This window comes from Ursus maritimus, unplaced genomic scaffold (genome assembly GCF_017311325.1).
Source record: "Ursus maritimus isolate PB19 unplaced genomic scaffold, ASM1731132v1 scaffold_15, whole genome shotgun sequence".
Classification (NCBI taxonomy): domain Eukaryota; kingdom Metazoa; phylum Chordata; class Mammalia; order Carnivora; family Ursidae; genus Ursus; species Ursus maritimus.
Genome location: NW_024423897.1, coordinates 25016984 through 25030729, shown reverse-complemented (window position 1 = coordinate 25030729; position 13746 = coordinate 25016984). Strand labels below are relative to the sequence as shown.

Sequence of the window (13746 nt, the reverse complement as noted above, 5' to 3'; positions counted from 1 at the left end):
AATGCTCTCATATTTTCCCAAAGAAGGGAACTGGTAAGAAACTTTTCATCTACCCATTGGGATAAAATAATCGGAGGGTACTAGTGAAATATGGGAAAACCCTTCCCATTCTTTTACTTCAAGGCCTGGCCTAAGTATAATTCATGAAAGGAGACATGTCCTTTGGGAGTGAGGCTGGATCTTGAAATTATAATGCATCATGTTATCTAAAGACAGTTGAGTATGAGAGTAAATGGCCTTCATCCTTTTTTCATGAGAACAGTAAACCATCCTCCCGTCATTTTTAAAAACTCTCACATTTTTTAATTAGAACTTAAATCATTAAAAAAAATTTAAGATTTATTTGAGAGAGAGACAAGAGAGAGAGAAAGAAAGCACAAGTAGGAGGGACAGAGGGAGAGGGAGAGAAAATCTCAGACTCCTCACTGAGTGCGGATTCTGACTCAGAGCTCGATCCCTCTACCCTGAGATCATGACCTGAGCCAAAATCAAGAGTCAGACACTTAACCGACTGTGCCACCCGAGTGCCCCCATTTAAAAATTTTATATTCAACATGGCTTGGTTAAAAAGACCTTGTAGGAAATGTTTATGTTAGGATTAAAAATTAAAATTCTTAATATTTCTAACATTTTAATGGTACCTTTCTTGACGCATTTGAGAGTACACACAGTAGACATGGTAGGCTGAATCCTACTGCCATTCTGAAGTATCTTACCTAAGTAACTCCAGAGATATAAAAAGGTCTATAGGTGGACTGGTAATTAATAGGAACTTATTTAGACCACTTGGCATAGAGTTCCATTTTTTAGATTGGAACTTTCAGAGATAAATTTGCTGAACTGCATTATCTAAATGTGAAAATAACAGACTTGATCCATTTTAAGGTCTCAAATCAAAGTTTCAAGAAAACAAATCCAAATAGCATTGAGCTGAGAAATTACGTACAAACAAAGCACCCATTTAACTGCAACACAGTCCTTTCAAAAAATTTACTCTCGAATGAGGCAATAGATCTAGATTACAAACTTACCACCAGGCAAAACAGATCAAGTGCTAAGACTGAGAATAAATAGCAACTCTGACAGCATGGGAGATGGCAAGAGCTTCTCTAGACTGGAGAATTGGAGGCATTTCAGGAGGTTCGCAGAATGCTGTTGCATTTGAGCAGTGCCTTGAATGTTGGGTGCATTCTGAGCAAAGAGGAAAGCTTAAGGACAAGTAGATGAATAAAAATTCAGGGCAGAAACAGATGTGGCCAGAGTTTAAATTATACCAGGATAAAGTGTGCTTGTGGCAATGCAATGAAGAGACACAATGACCATTATGTTTTAGGAAGTTTCATCTCAACAGAGTGGAGTAAGGAGAGCAAGGTGATGGCAAGGGTGCCTGGGTCTAAGTATGCAAGCCGGAAGAGATGTGGCTAAATTCCAACGGTGGCAGTGGGAATGAACTGTGGTGATCCCCCCACAATGGAAGGACCTGCCACTGCACTGGAGAACCATATGAAGAGGGTTGCGGTAAGAATGACAGGAAAGTGGCACTGTGATTGACTGAGGCACAGGAAATGGAGTTGAAAGATTAAAGAATGAAAAGGAGTTTAATTTTGAAGAATATGAATTTGAGGGGTCAGTGGGTCAGACATGTACACAGAGCCAATGGGCAGAACAAGAGATTAACTGGTTGATGGACTGATTTCACATCTGCCACTATCCAAAACAATTTCAAATGGTTCAAACATGGGAGTACAGACAATTATATGGAAACAATATAAATAGCCATAAGTTGGCATCTGGGCTCAGCAGTTAGAGATTAGATTGTGAAACTCAAGAGGAATCCAGAGACTGAAATTGAAAACTTGGACATCAGTGTAAAAAAGGATAGTTGTCACCACGCCTTGAGAATAGGAGGAGTGAGGAAGGGAGGGAAGGAATTTTTTTTTTCTTTTTTTTTTTTTTTAACTTTATAACATGCTTTTATTTGTACTTTTATCAAACACACTACTTTTTTGAGTCAGTTTTTTTTTTAAAGAAAAAATGCTAGAAGACTAAAGCCATAGTGATAGATGCTATCACAGATTTACTCTTCAAATATTTAATGGATATTTAATATATACGAGGACTAGGCTAGGCAGCGTGTGAAACAGGAAGATGATCCCCACCTGAGTCCTGTGAGAGGCTCAAGGGAAAAGCACAGGCATTGAAATCAAACAGGATTCAAACCTCTGCTCTTCCATGGACTAATAACGACAGGGGTTTCTTAAATTTTCTCAAGTTTAGCTACTGTCATGTAAAAGTGGAACTGAAAAAAAAATACTTCATAGGGTTGTTGTAAAGATTAGGAAAGTCAGTGTAGTAAAAAAGTACCTGAAGGACAGCATTTGGCACACAGCAGTGACTCAGTTAAGAGTCCCTTAATGTTGATCATTCTGCCAAGTTGGGGAAACCCAAAATATAAGAGTCAAGCAGAAAAAAGAAAAGAAAAAAGAAAAGAAGACTGAAAAAGGAGTGGTTAGAGCCTACAGGTGAAAGAGGAAGGTACCAAGAGAAGAAAGAAACGAAGGGAGAAAAAGTTCTTCATTCATCCACTCAGGAGAAATTAACCACCTGAGAGGTGCTGGAGTGGACAACTATGTGAAAGGCGAAAGCGAGGTTGACAAGTATTCTTCAGCAACCAGGAAAGTGGTCCTTGCTGAGAGAAAAGATCCGGTGGAACAGGAAAGGATGCCACTTGGCCAGAGGGCTAAGGTGGTGAAGAGTGGAGAAAGGAGAAGAGGCGGTCTCCTGAGAAATTTGTGACTGAGAGGGTGAGAGGTAAAAAAATTAGGCTTCAGCAAAGTTAAGTGGTTCATGGATAAAGGAAGGAGAGTTTATGAAAAGAGAGAGAGAGAGCAGACAGAGAAGAGAGGGCAGAGTTAACTGTGAGGTCCTGAAGGAGATAAATGGACACCCAAGTAGAGAGGGTGACCTCAGAAAGGAGTAAGGACACAGTCAGGAAAAGTGTGAAATGTGTGAAAAATGTGGATAACTTGTAAAGAAGGGCAAAGAAATTCCATTTGACCAACATCACACTAGAAGCTTTTGGCCCAGGAACGGGATTTCCTCCATTGATTCTCAAGGGTCTAGCAGGTAGAAACGGGGGTGGGGAGGAGGCTGGGAGAGGACAGACAGTGGTAGAGAAAAAGTCAGAAGGGCAAGGAGATATGTCAATTATACCTCGGGGGAGGAGGGGGAAGTACAGCTATAAAAGTGGGGGAGGGGGTCAAGGGATTCCAGGCATGCCAGTGAGCAAACAGCTGAGATGGTGGGCTCTAGAGTTCAGGCCTGAGGGACTAGCAAGAGAAGGATGGGACAGATGGAAGAAAGGGACAGCCAAATGGCCATTCACTAGATTGACTATGAAGAACAGGTGGGTTTAGAGGCAGTAAAGGACTGAAGAGGTAAAAGGACAGGAGGCTGTGAGCAGGAGGAGAGCTCAGAATTTGGACTCTTGGGAATGAGGCAAGTCCAGGCCACACAAGGGCAGAAGCTGGCTGATAAGAGGAATGGAGACACTGAGGATTGAGAGGCCAGGCATTTAGCCAGTCATGAAAGTAGGAGAGGAGTTACCTACAATAATGCCGGAAGACCAGCTGGGGCCAAGAGAAATAACCTTGAAACAAATCCAGAGAAGGAGACAATAGGGGAAATAGACATAAAATTTTCTGTATTTACTATTTAAAATTGTTCTTCTAGATAACACTTTGTTTGAAAGGTTTTTAAGAAATTAACATGAATGAAATCTAATTCAAATCAAAGACACATTTGGGAAAGCCATTCCACCATTCATTCACCTTCAACTGAAGTGAGACATTTAAGGATCCAAACTTTTTCTTCTACAACACAACCCATTTCAAGTGACATGGCAAAAGTGCTCACAATAACTGAGTGAAAGGGACACGGACTCAGCACTGAGGCCAAGTCATCCAAGCTCATCCTCTCCCTTCAGGTGCTGGGGAAAAAAGAAGGTAACAGGATCCTCAGGGCCTCCTAAAGCCAAAATGTCTTCACGAGTCCCACCTCCAGGAAGTCGGCGTGACTAACACAGACTTTATCTCTCCTCTGGGTTGACACAGCTCTTCCACATCAACTACCTCTCTTAATCCTCACAGGTGCTCTGGAAGGCCAGTATTACAATGATCATGTTTCTAAGGGAGGTATCTGGGGTGAGAAGACTTGCTCGAAGTTACTGAGTCTTCCAGAGTCCAGCACTTTCCACTAAATCATGCTGCCTGAAGTCACTTTAAGAGCCCAGATGGATGAGGGAGAGCTCAGGGGAACAAACAGAAGAGCAGTCCCCTTGGCATGATGGCCTCCACCTTTCATGCCCATGTAAACAGGGGCTGGACAGAGGTCTGCTGTGCCCTATAAATCTTGGGCACCAGGTGTCACCCTCTGCTCCAGAAGCGAGACAACAGAGGGGCCTGAATGCTCTGGGGTCACTCTCAAGGTCACACAAGGCAGCTACCAGCAACAGAAGTGTCATCAAGTATTCCTCAGGGATACATCACTTCAGACACCTACGCAGAGTGAACGAACAACTGTCAATGTGCCCACATCGGTGAGAAGAGAAAAAAACCCAGAGTCCACACAGAAATCTAGAATAACAGCATTCCCACTTCAAAGCTGTAGGTACACAACAGGGTACGTGGTCCCTGGGTGTGTTAGAAGGAGGTAAACTTTTCCTCAGAGTAACACTTTTCTGAGAAGGGACCTGGACAGAAGCCGGAGATAGAGGGTGGGCTATGAATAGCAAATCACAACATCTTCTCAAGCCAAGAGAGAGACAAGACAGAGGTAGGGAGGTAAACTTGGGACCCACAGGTCTCTAGAGCCAGAGACTCATGTAATTCTCTTACATGAGAATTAGCACAAAGAGAAAATTATCAGAGAGCGCATTTCTAAAAGGCATCTGGTTCCAAATGCATTCTGCTTCCAGTCTTTGCTTCATACTATCTTTGAACTCTCAAAAAAAAAAAAAAAAAAAAAAGGAAAAAATATCCATGGAAAGCCAGCCCAGTGTTGGCAAACCATATTGTGACAGGACAAATTCTGTGAAGGTTACCTGAGACACACTGCTGATCCACAGAAGTGTGGATCCCAAACCAGAACTGAATTCTGCACAAAGCACAGGACAGAGTATGTTCAATATTCAGTTAGTTCAAATACGTTAAACTTACTCAGACAAGTGGGCAAGCAAATCTCATCTTCTGTGAACAGTAAAAAGATCAGGTGGGCAGCCAGGTTAAGGCACTCCAGTGTACGCACAAGTGTCCTAGCAGATGTGGATCACGTGATGCTGAGTAAACTAAAAACCAGTGAATTGCACACTTTATGTGAGTAAATTGGATGACAGATGCATTAAAAAAAAAAAAGTATATCCCCAGAGACTGCAGTTCATCTCTCAAACACAATCTTTTTTAGCAGTATTTTTTGGTTTCATTTTAATTTTCTAGAAAATGCCACTTGCCCATTCCTCCCACTGCCCCACCTTCAGAATTCATCTTTCCGATTTGGTTGACTGTTTGGAACATGTGGGTTTCCTCTGCTGGCTAACACCCTGGCATTGTCTGTCAATTCTGCTCGCTCCCATATACATCTGGAAAACCTCTCCTTAACATACCCACCATTATGAGTATTACTTTACATATTCATAAACACAGTTTGAGGAAAGTCATCCATTTAAATTTCCTTTTCCAGTACTAAGATTGTTAGAAACTGAACATCCAGCTTATGTCCAGGGAACTCTTATTAAATTGTAATTTGTCCCCCTAACAGGCAGATGCTTTCTGGTGACAATTCCAGCTTTGCTTCAATGAAAGGGACTAGAGTGAGTACGTGTAATTAGAAAGTTATCACACAGGTATTTTGAGAAGAACCTGAAACAGACACAGAATCAGGACCAGTTAAAATTTTAATCTTGTTGAGAGAGTTGTCAGAAAAACAGAAACCACGCTCATTTGGACAGAAAATGTCACGTGAAGAGGGAGTTACACAGGGACTGGAGAACTGAAAATGCAAGGACATTTGGGCTGCAGATGACTTAGCTGCAGGGAGCTGGGGAGCACTCTGAGGAGGGGCACCGCTGGGCTGGTGCTGGTCCCTCAGCAGCCTGGAGAAGCAGCCCCGTGGAGTTGGGGTGCAGACGTCTGAGGAGGAGGCCCTGCCCTGCTAGCTGGGGCCGAGACCTCTGATGCGGCATACTATGGCTAGTTCTGGAAGTGTGTAAAAAAAGCTGGACTTAAACCAACTACCGCTGCTAAGGGAAAGGGCCACTGCGGGGGTGACGGAGTCGAACAGCAAGAAAACAGGAAGGAAAAACCAGTCCCTCCCTCTTCCTCTCTCCTCTTCAGCCTTGCAGTCTCCCTCGAGCAAGGCGAGCTGCATGGCAGAATCTACCAGGGAGCGCCTGGCAGGAAGTGCCGCCCAGATGTGGGGCTAAGAGACATGAACTTGATTAACGCAACAGCTCAGTAACTGAAACAAGAGACGCATTACTGATACCAGGGTAAGCTCCTCACGCTCAAGGTCCCTGAACACCACAGGGGACTCTACCCCGAGACAGCAACAGAAGTCAGTGAATGAAATACCAAGTGTCATTCTCACCTCCTCTATTACTGTACCTTGACATTTCTATCAGATTTCACAATAAAAACTTAAAGCTAATGAGAAACCTTCTAACCTCTTCCAGAAGAGGTTCATTTGTTCATTCTCCTCCTCCAGCCCATGTAAATACCAATTCAACCTTCACTTCAGTGGTAAGAAAACTATTTCCATTTAATAAATTTCTGGAATCAGGAAGAAAACTAATGTTGCAGATCCCATTTTGAAGGATTCTAAGACCTCTTCAATTAGAGGTCTGTTTTCCTTATTCCCTCATCTCCTTGAAACAAACTGCATCTTAGAAAAAGGATGCCACAGTATTAATTTAAAAGCATCGAATATACCACCCCTAAAAATAACTTTACTGTTGGGAAAAGCATTTCAAGGTATTTGTGAGGGGCTTTTTCTCACTATTTTTGGGGAGTGGGGTGAGCTGTAGACAGGGAGGGCATGTGTGGCACTCTTGGACAGCAAGGGCCCCTCTTGTCACCTTGGTTGTCAGTGATCTCACACACACACATTTTCTTACTCTTCGTTGCTCTAGTGAGTCGTCTCCATTCATTGAACAGTCCTTGAGCTATGGGCACGACTTCAACCGTGGTGACCCATCCTCTAGACTCACGCACCCGACTATGGCCTTTCTAGAAAAAAATCCTTGGACAGCAGCAAAAATCCATCATCAGCTAAGGATCTCAAGTCATAACAGGATCTCTTTAAATAGGTTTGCTTTTCCATTCTTTAGTATTTTTTTTTCCCTGCCAGCTACAACCTTCACGCTAGTAACATCCCAAGTATTTGAGTGTGCCTGCCCCCTGGTGGGTGGCAGGGTGAAGGACACTCTGTAGGCACTCCAAGACAGTGAATTAAGAAGTGATGGAAGAAAGCTCATAAACCAAATGGTGAAAAATGAAGACCTATTACAAAATGGAAGGAAACATAATAAGAAAAAAGGTACTAAGACAATTTTAGAGACAAAGCACCAAGATCTTGTCTTGAGATATACTGACCTGGGTCCCTCATGGAGAATTATATTAGGTGTCTATGTGCACCTACTGTTACCTTCAATAATTAAATCATAATCTTAAGGATAGAAGCCATGCACTGGTATTTTTTTAAAGCTCCCAGGTGATTCCCATGTGCAGCCTGGGTTCAGAACCACGGCTCTAGGGTAATATTTCTAAGGATGTGTTCAGAAACCATGCGGATCAGAATCACTCTGAACTAGGCCCACGAAATCAAAATCTCTGGACGTGGGCCCTATACTCTCCATTTTCTCAATCTTCCCAAGGAATTCTTAAGCAACTACACTGCAGAAACTACTGTTACACAGAAAGGGTTGGGGCTAGATAACTCCTAGCGGTGAAGGTACAAGTTGCTTCAAAACAAAGTGACCTTGGAAACTAATGCTTCTCCTCAGTGCAGTCCAGGGCCGCATTAACAAAGGTCTAACAGAAGGAGCAGCTTCAGGACCAGCCAGATAGACTCAACAGAACTGGTAGGAAAACATCCCCCTCATGCCTATGTGGCTGTTTAGAAGAGATTTTCCCTTAGTGGGAAGCCCTCTCTAATCCACCCTCCTTCAGCCTTCCGTACCCTACCCCCTCAAAACCAGGAGCTGTAAATCGGCACCTAGTAGTTTCATTTTTCACTGACTTATCCTAATTATTCCAAATAATTACTTGGAAAATACACTTTTTGGGGCACTTTTGGAAAATACCAAAATGGTCTGGTCCCCCTACCCTGCACCCCCCAACATACACATACACAAAGTAAAACAGGCATCCAGACCCTCCCTCTTGGTAGAATAGCCTTGGAAAAGAACCCCTGGGGTAGAGGTAGAACTTCTAAGGCCAAACGGGTTGAGTGGCTTAACAAAAGACCCAAGGGCGCCGGATGGTGCTCATCGGTCACCAGCAATGACAAGAGTCCTAGGACGTTGTGCCAGCTTTGCCCTTTTGAAATATCCTAATGACACTTGGTCGAGATTTATAGAAGCCAAGAGCTGGGTAAGTACTATATAGTAAGCACATGCCACCCAGCTTGTAAATGGAACCTCCCCTGGAAGAGCTGAATAAAATATCAACAGTTTGCATTAGAGACAAAACATAAAAACCAGGGAGCCTTCCTAACTCCTGATAGTCCCGCATGAATTGCTAGACTATTTCAAAAGCTCAATCTCACATTCCGATTCAAAATGCCCAGACATGTGCTAGCTTTTGCTGACGGCATGCCGGCCATACACAGTGCTATGCATTTCCCCATGTCCTTTCACTCCCACAGCGACCCTGAAGGAGATGCATTTGACTGTGAGGAACGAAACCTCACGTAGACTAGGCAACTTGCAGCTCCCAGGGGGAGAAAGAAAGCTTAGGGCCTCTTATCTGACCCCAGCGATCATTCCCCTACACCACAGGGGCTCCCTCTGTGACTCCCTTAACTGGCTCCGATTCTGACCCCCGCCATGACTCCCTTAGCTGGCTCCGATTCTGACCCCCGCCATGACGCCCGCCTCACCGTTCTCCCCTCTTCGGCCAAGCAGGGCAGCACACATGTACATGTGGGCCCGTAAACGCACATACCTGCAGGGCAGGCCCGAAAAGCTCCGCCGTGAGCAGCAATAGGGAGAAAGCGGTAAGCGGGAATCAAGAGGCCTGTGGTGAAGAGAAGCGTGCACGACCCTCCTAAAGGCCTTCCAACTCCATTTTCTAAAATGGACACCGTGCTGGCCAGTCAACGTTTCTGAGGCAGTTATGTGTAAATGCTACAGAAAATAAAAGGCAAACTGCAAGGGGATTAAGACAAAGGCCAGGGTGCCCTGAACGGCATTTCCTGACCATCCTGTAGACACATGCACCCAGAGGTCTCGGAACCACCTCAAATGCAGCATGACGAGGTTTTTCCTAAGATGTTACCTTCCCAACAAACCAGCTCCTTCTCTTGACATTTGTACTTCTCCTGAGGAAATGATCACCTCCCCTGCCAGCTGAACTGGGAAAAGGTGCCAGGACCCCTCCCTTCCCTGTGTGGTATCTCCAAGTCCTCCCTGTGCCCCCACCCCCTCCCTCAGTCCTACCACGGTCCAGGCCCTCACCCCCCTCACTAGCAGTGCCTCTCCTGTGCTCTCAAGTGTCCAGCACTGTCCCTATTAATCCCTGCGTAGTAATTACTCATGTGCGGACTGCTCTCTGCAGTTGTGTGCTTTTGTTAACATTTTCTTAATTCAGTTTTGAGTGACACCACAGCTTGGTGAGGTAGGCAAGGAAAATACAGTTTCCACTTGACAAGTGATGAAAGAAACATTCGGAAGGTTTAAGTGATTTGGCCAGAGCCACTAGAATAACCCTGCCAACACTTTTACCTACCATCAGCAACCTGGCCCTCGCTCACCCGCCCCCCAACTTCCCTACCTCCTCATCTCCAGAACTGTGTAAAGCAACTGCTTGGGGAACATTTCTACCTGGATACCCCATAGACACATTAAACTCAACATGTCCCAAACCAAATGCATCCTTCTCTCTTCTGAACTTGCCACTCCCTGGGTTCTCCAGTTCAGTGAACAAATGTCACCCGCCATCCATCCACGTGTTGCCCATGCCAGCAACCTGAAGTCCTTGACTCCACATCTTCCTTCATCCACGAAGCCAGTCAGCAATTTCTGTCTATACGACTATTAAACTACTTCTGGAAACCAGTTTCTCTCAATCCCACTACCCAATGCTGCTACCCTTGTCTAGGTCACTAACGTCCCATTCTCGCACTCTCTCACACTCACCTGTGCACCCCCAAGCCCATTTCATTCTGCTTCTTCCAATGTTTCCAGGTCCCTTATGAACCCTCAGTCAAAACCAAGCTCCTTAACAAGGTGGACAGGGCCCCTTCCAGTTTTCTTAGCCAGCACAGGTGTTCTGTAACAGCACAGGTGTTCTGTAACAGAATACCCCAGACCCTTAGCACTCTGCACTCCAGCCACACCAACTACCCACTGTCTGCTGCTTACCACCATGCCTTTGCAGTTTCCTCCCACACGGGCAACCCTCTCCTCTTCCTCCTCCTGTTCCTTAACCTTCTTCCTTTGCTTAACTAACTCCTCTACACAACCTTAGTTTCCCCCAAAAAAGTCTGCCCTGACCTACAACCCTGTTCCCCCCTCTGGGATTAGAGGTCCCCATTGTGGGTTCCCAGAACAGTGATGACATTTGACTATATCCCTTACCAGGTAGGCCCTAGACTCCATGAAGGCAAGTACTGAGGCCATCTTGTTCTATGTTGTATCCTTAACATTCACCATACAGTACACCTTCAATAAGTACCACTGTCAAGTGCCATTCTCAGGAAGGGAGGGAGGGAGGACAAGAGGAAGCAAGGACTCCTTACTGTCTACAGCAGAAGGTCCTACCTTTGCATGGCATTGGAAGCCAAGACCCCAGTGTTCATATTTTAAGGCCTATGAAGAAGAAAACACAGCCCTGTATTCCTTCAGGGTTAAAAGAAAACACAGCCCTGTGTTCCTTCAGAGTTAGAACAGAAGAACAGATGGGCAGAAGAGAAACAGGGTGGAGTGGGAAGAGGGGGAGATGTTAAAGACGTATGACCTCCCACCAGGAAAACCTCCAGAGAGTCTCAGTGCCTCTGTCTGCTCCACCTTCAAGACACATTCTCTTGGATTCTGATTTCCCCCTATTCCCCACAAGACCCCACAAGGATAGCCCACTCTCCCGTCCCCGCTCAGCTCACTCCTGCTCTCCCACTTTTGTTTACACAGTCCTTGCTTGCAGTGGCTTCCACAACACCCAGTTCTACTCTTTTAAACTAGCCCAGCCATTTTCAATGTGCAGGCCATGGACTCCTGAGGGTCCCCCGAGACCCTTGTAAAGGACCTGCAAGGTCAAAACTATTTTCGTATTAGTATCAGGACAGTACTTAACCTCTCACACTGTGTTGACATTTGCGCTGATGATGCTGAAACACAAGTGACTAAAACTACTGGCCCATTGGCACAAATCATGGCAATAGCGTCAAACTCGAGTAGCCACTGTGTTTTTCACTTCCACGCACTGGTAAAAACGAGGTCGGTTTCACTTGAGAATGGCCTTGATGAAGCAGTAAACATTATGATTTTATTAAATTCTTTAGTCTATCTTATACTTTGAAAGGATCTTTCACCCACACATGATTTTTTATTATTTATTATTATCATGGCATGTTTTTATTACGTGTTACTTATTTTTATTACTTTATTATTCTGTGTGATAACATAGGAACTACGCATACAGCATTTCTGCTGTATACCAAAGCACGAGGACTGTCTCAGGGAAAAGTATGTATCAACTGACCTAGCACCTTTTTTCACAGAACATTATTTTTACTTGAAAGAATGCCTAACAGACAAACTACAATTATCCAAACTTGGGTATTTTATAAACGTTTTCTTAAATGACATGAGCCAGTCAGTTCAAGAAAAACTTAGCATTTGTTGCCAGTGATAAAATTTAAACTTCCAAGTGAAAATAAGTTTTTGGAAAACCTGTATCTACCATCGTGAACTTGACGAAGTCCCTATATTGAAAGCCTTTCCTAATGAGATTGTGATATTAACAAATTTGATTTTTCTTATATTGTGTCAACATTTGGAAGATTTATGTAACTAAATGAACCAATATTTTCCAACGTCAATAACTGTTACCAAACCATGCATGGGTAAAGATCCTGTCAAAATCCAAGACAGACTTCAGGATTTTTAACAAAACAGACTAAGTTTCCTGATATGGTCTCAGATTCCACACTGTAATCAACCTTTAAGAAAGGGCCAATTGAAAGTTAGTGTAGAGCCATGGGATGATCCTCAGTTATTGGAAAAGGCTATCAAAATACCCCCCCTTTTTCCAACTTCATTTCTGCATGGGGCTGAATTTTCTTTACATGCTTCTCCCAAAGCAACACACTGCAGAACACAAATGCGGAAGCGGACAGGAGAATCTAGCTATCTTCTATTAAGCTAGACATTAAAGAGACACTTCAGCAAATGTAAAACAATGCCATCTTCACACTAATTTTTGTTTTGGAAAATATATTTTTCAGTGAAAAAATGTTATTCATATGAATAGGCAATAGATTATTTTTCAACAAATTAATAAGTATTTTCAAGGTATCTGTTTTGTTTGCTAATCTATTAAATATGGATAGCTATAACCCACATAAACAAAAGCTCCTTGGGGCCTTAATTTTTAGTCAAGAGGTCCTGACACCAAAAGCTTTGAGAAGCACTGTACTACCCTGTTCGACCTTAGCTGGTCTTTTGATGCCTGGCTTGTCTATGAAGCTTCCTTAACCATCCCTCGCTGACCCCTGCTGGTACTCCCCTAAAGCATTCATTGCCAAACCATTACTTTAACAGCAACAGGCTTTTATATTAATGAGTTATATTTTTATATGAAAGACTCCTAATGCCTGTGTTTAAGAATTCTGGGGAATTCGCTTGCTTTCTGATGATTAACACAACACAGGCAGCTACATGAAACAGAAAACAAAACTATAGATTTAAACTTACCTTGTGTCAAAAAAGAGTAAAATGCACCCTCTAGTGGACATTTAAGCTCAGAACACAAAAGAAATTTAGCTTGCCAGAATTCTGTCTGGCCTTATCTCAGACGATTCAGATGATAAAACAGTAATCTATGAACATAGGAAAATTCTAAGCTTTAAATTTTTGATGGCATATTTTAAAAAGACAATGTGAAATCAAATCTAGTTTGAAATTAGTCAATAACTAAATGCAAACATGAACCTTCAGTCACATTTCTACATACTTAGTGAAAAGTTCTTATGCGTTGACCATACATCAGATATCCAAAATACTATGTTTAATACTATGTTTAAATATGTTTTTATTAATTATAACTTAAAATATTTAGAAACATTAACACTGCTGGATAAAACTAGGAATTTTAAAATTAGTTCAATCTCCAGATATTAAACATCCCCTCAATTCACAAACCCAGCATTCTAATGACCTGCCAAAAATCTGAAAAGGGCCTGTGAAGGATAAGAACCAACACTTGGGGCGTACCTTTGTATGTTCATGTTAAAAGAATTCTCTGCATCTGTCTC

General features: G+C 43.2%; 1 protein-coding gene across 8 annotated transcripts in view; it reads right to left on the bottom strand.

Annotated features, from left to right (window-relative positions):
- Positions 1-13746, bottom strand: part of ARL15 (ADP ribosylation factor like GTPase 15) — a 435459-nt gene that overhangs the window by 347921 nt on the left and 73792 nt on the right. The window lies entirely within an intron of this gene.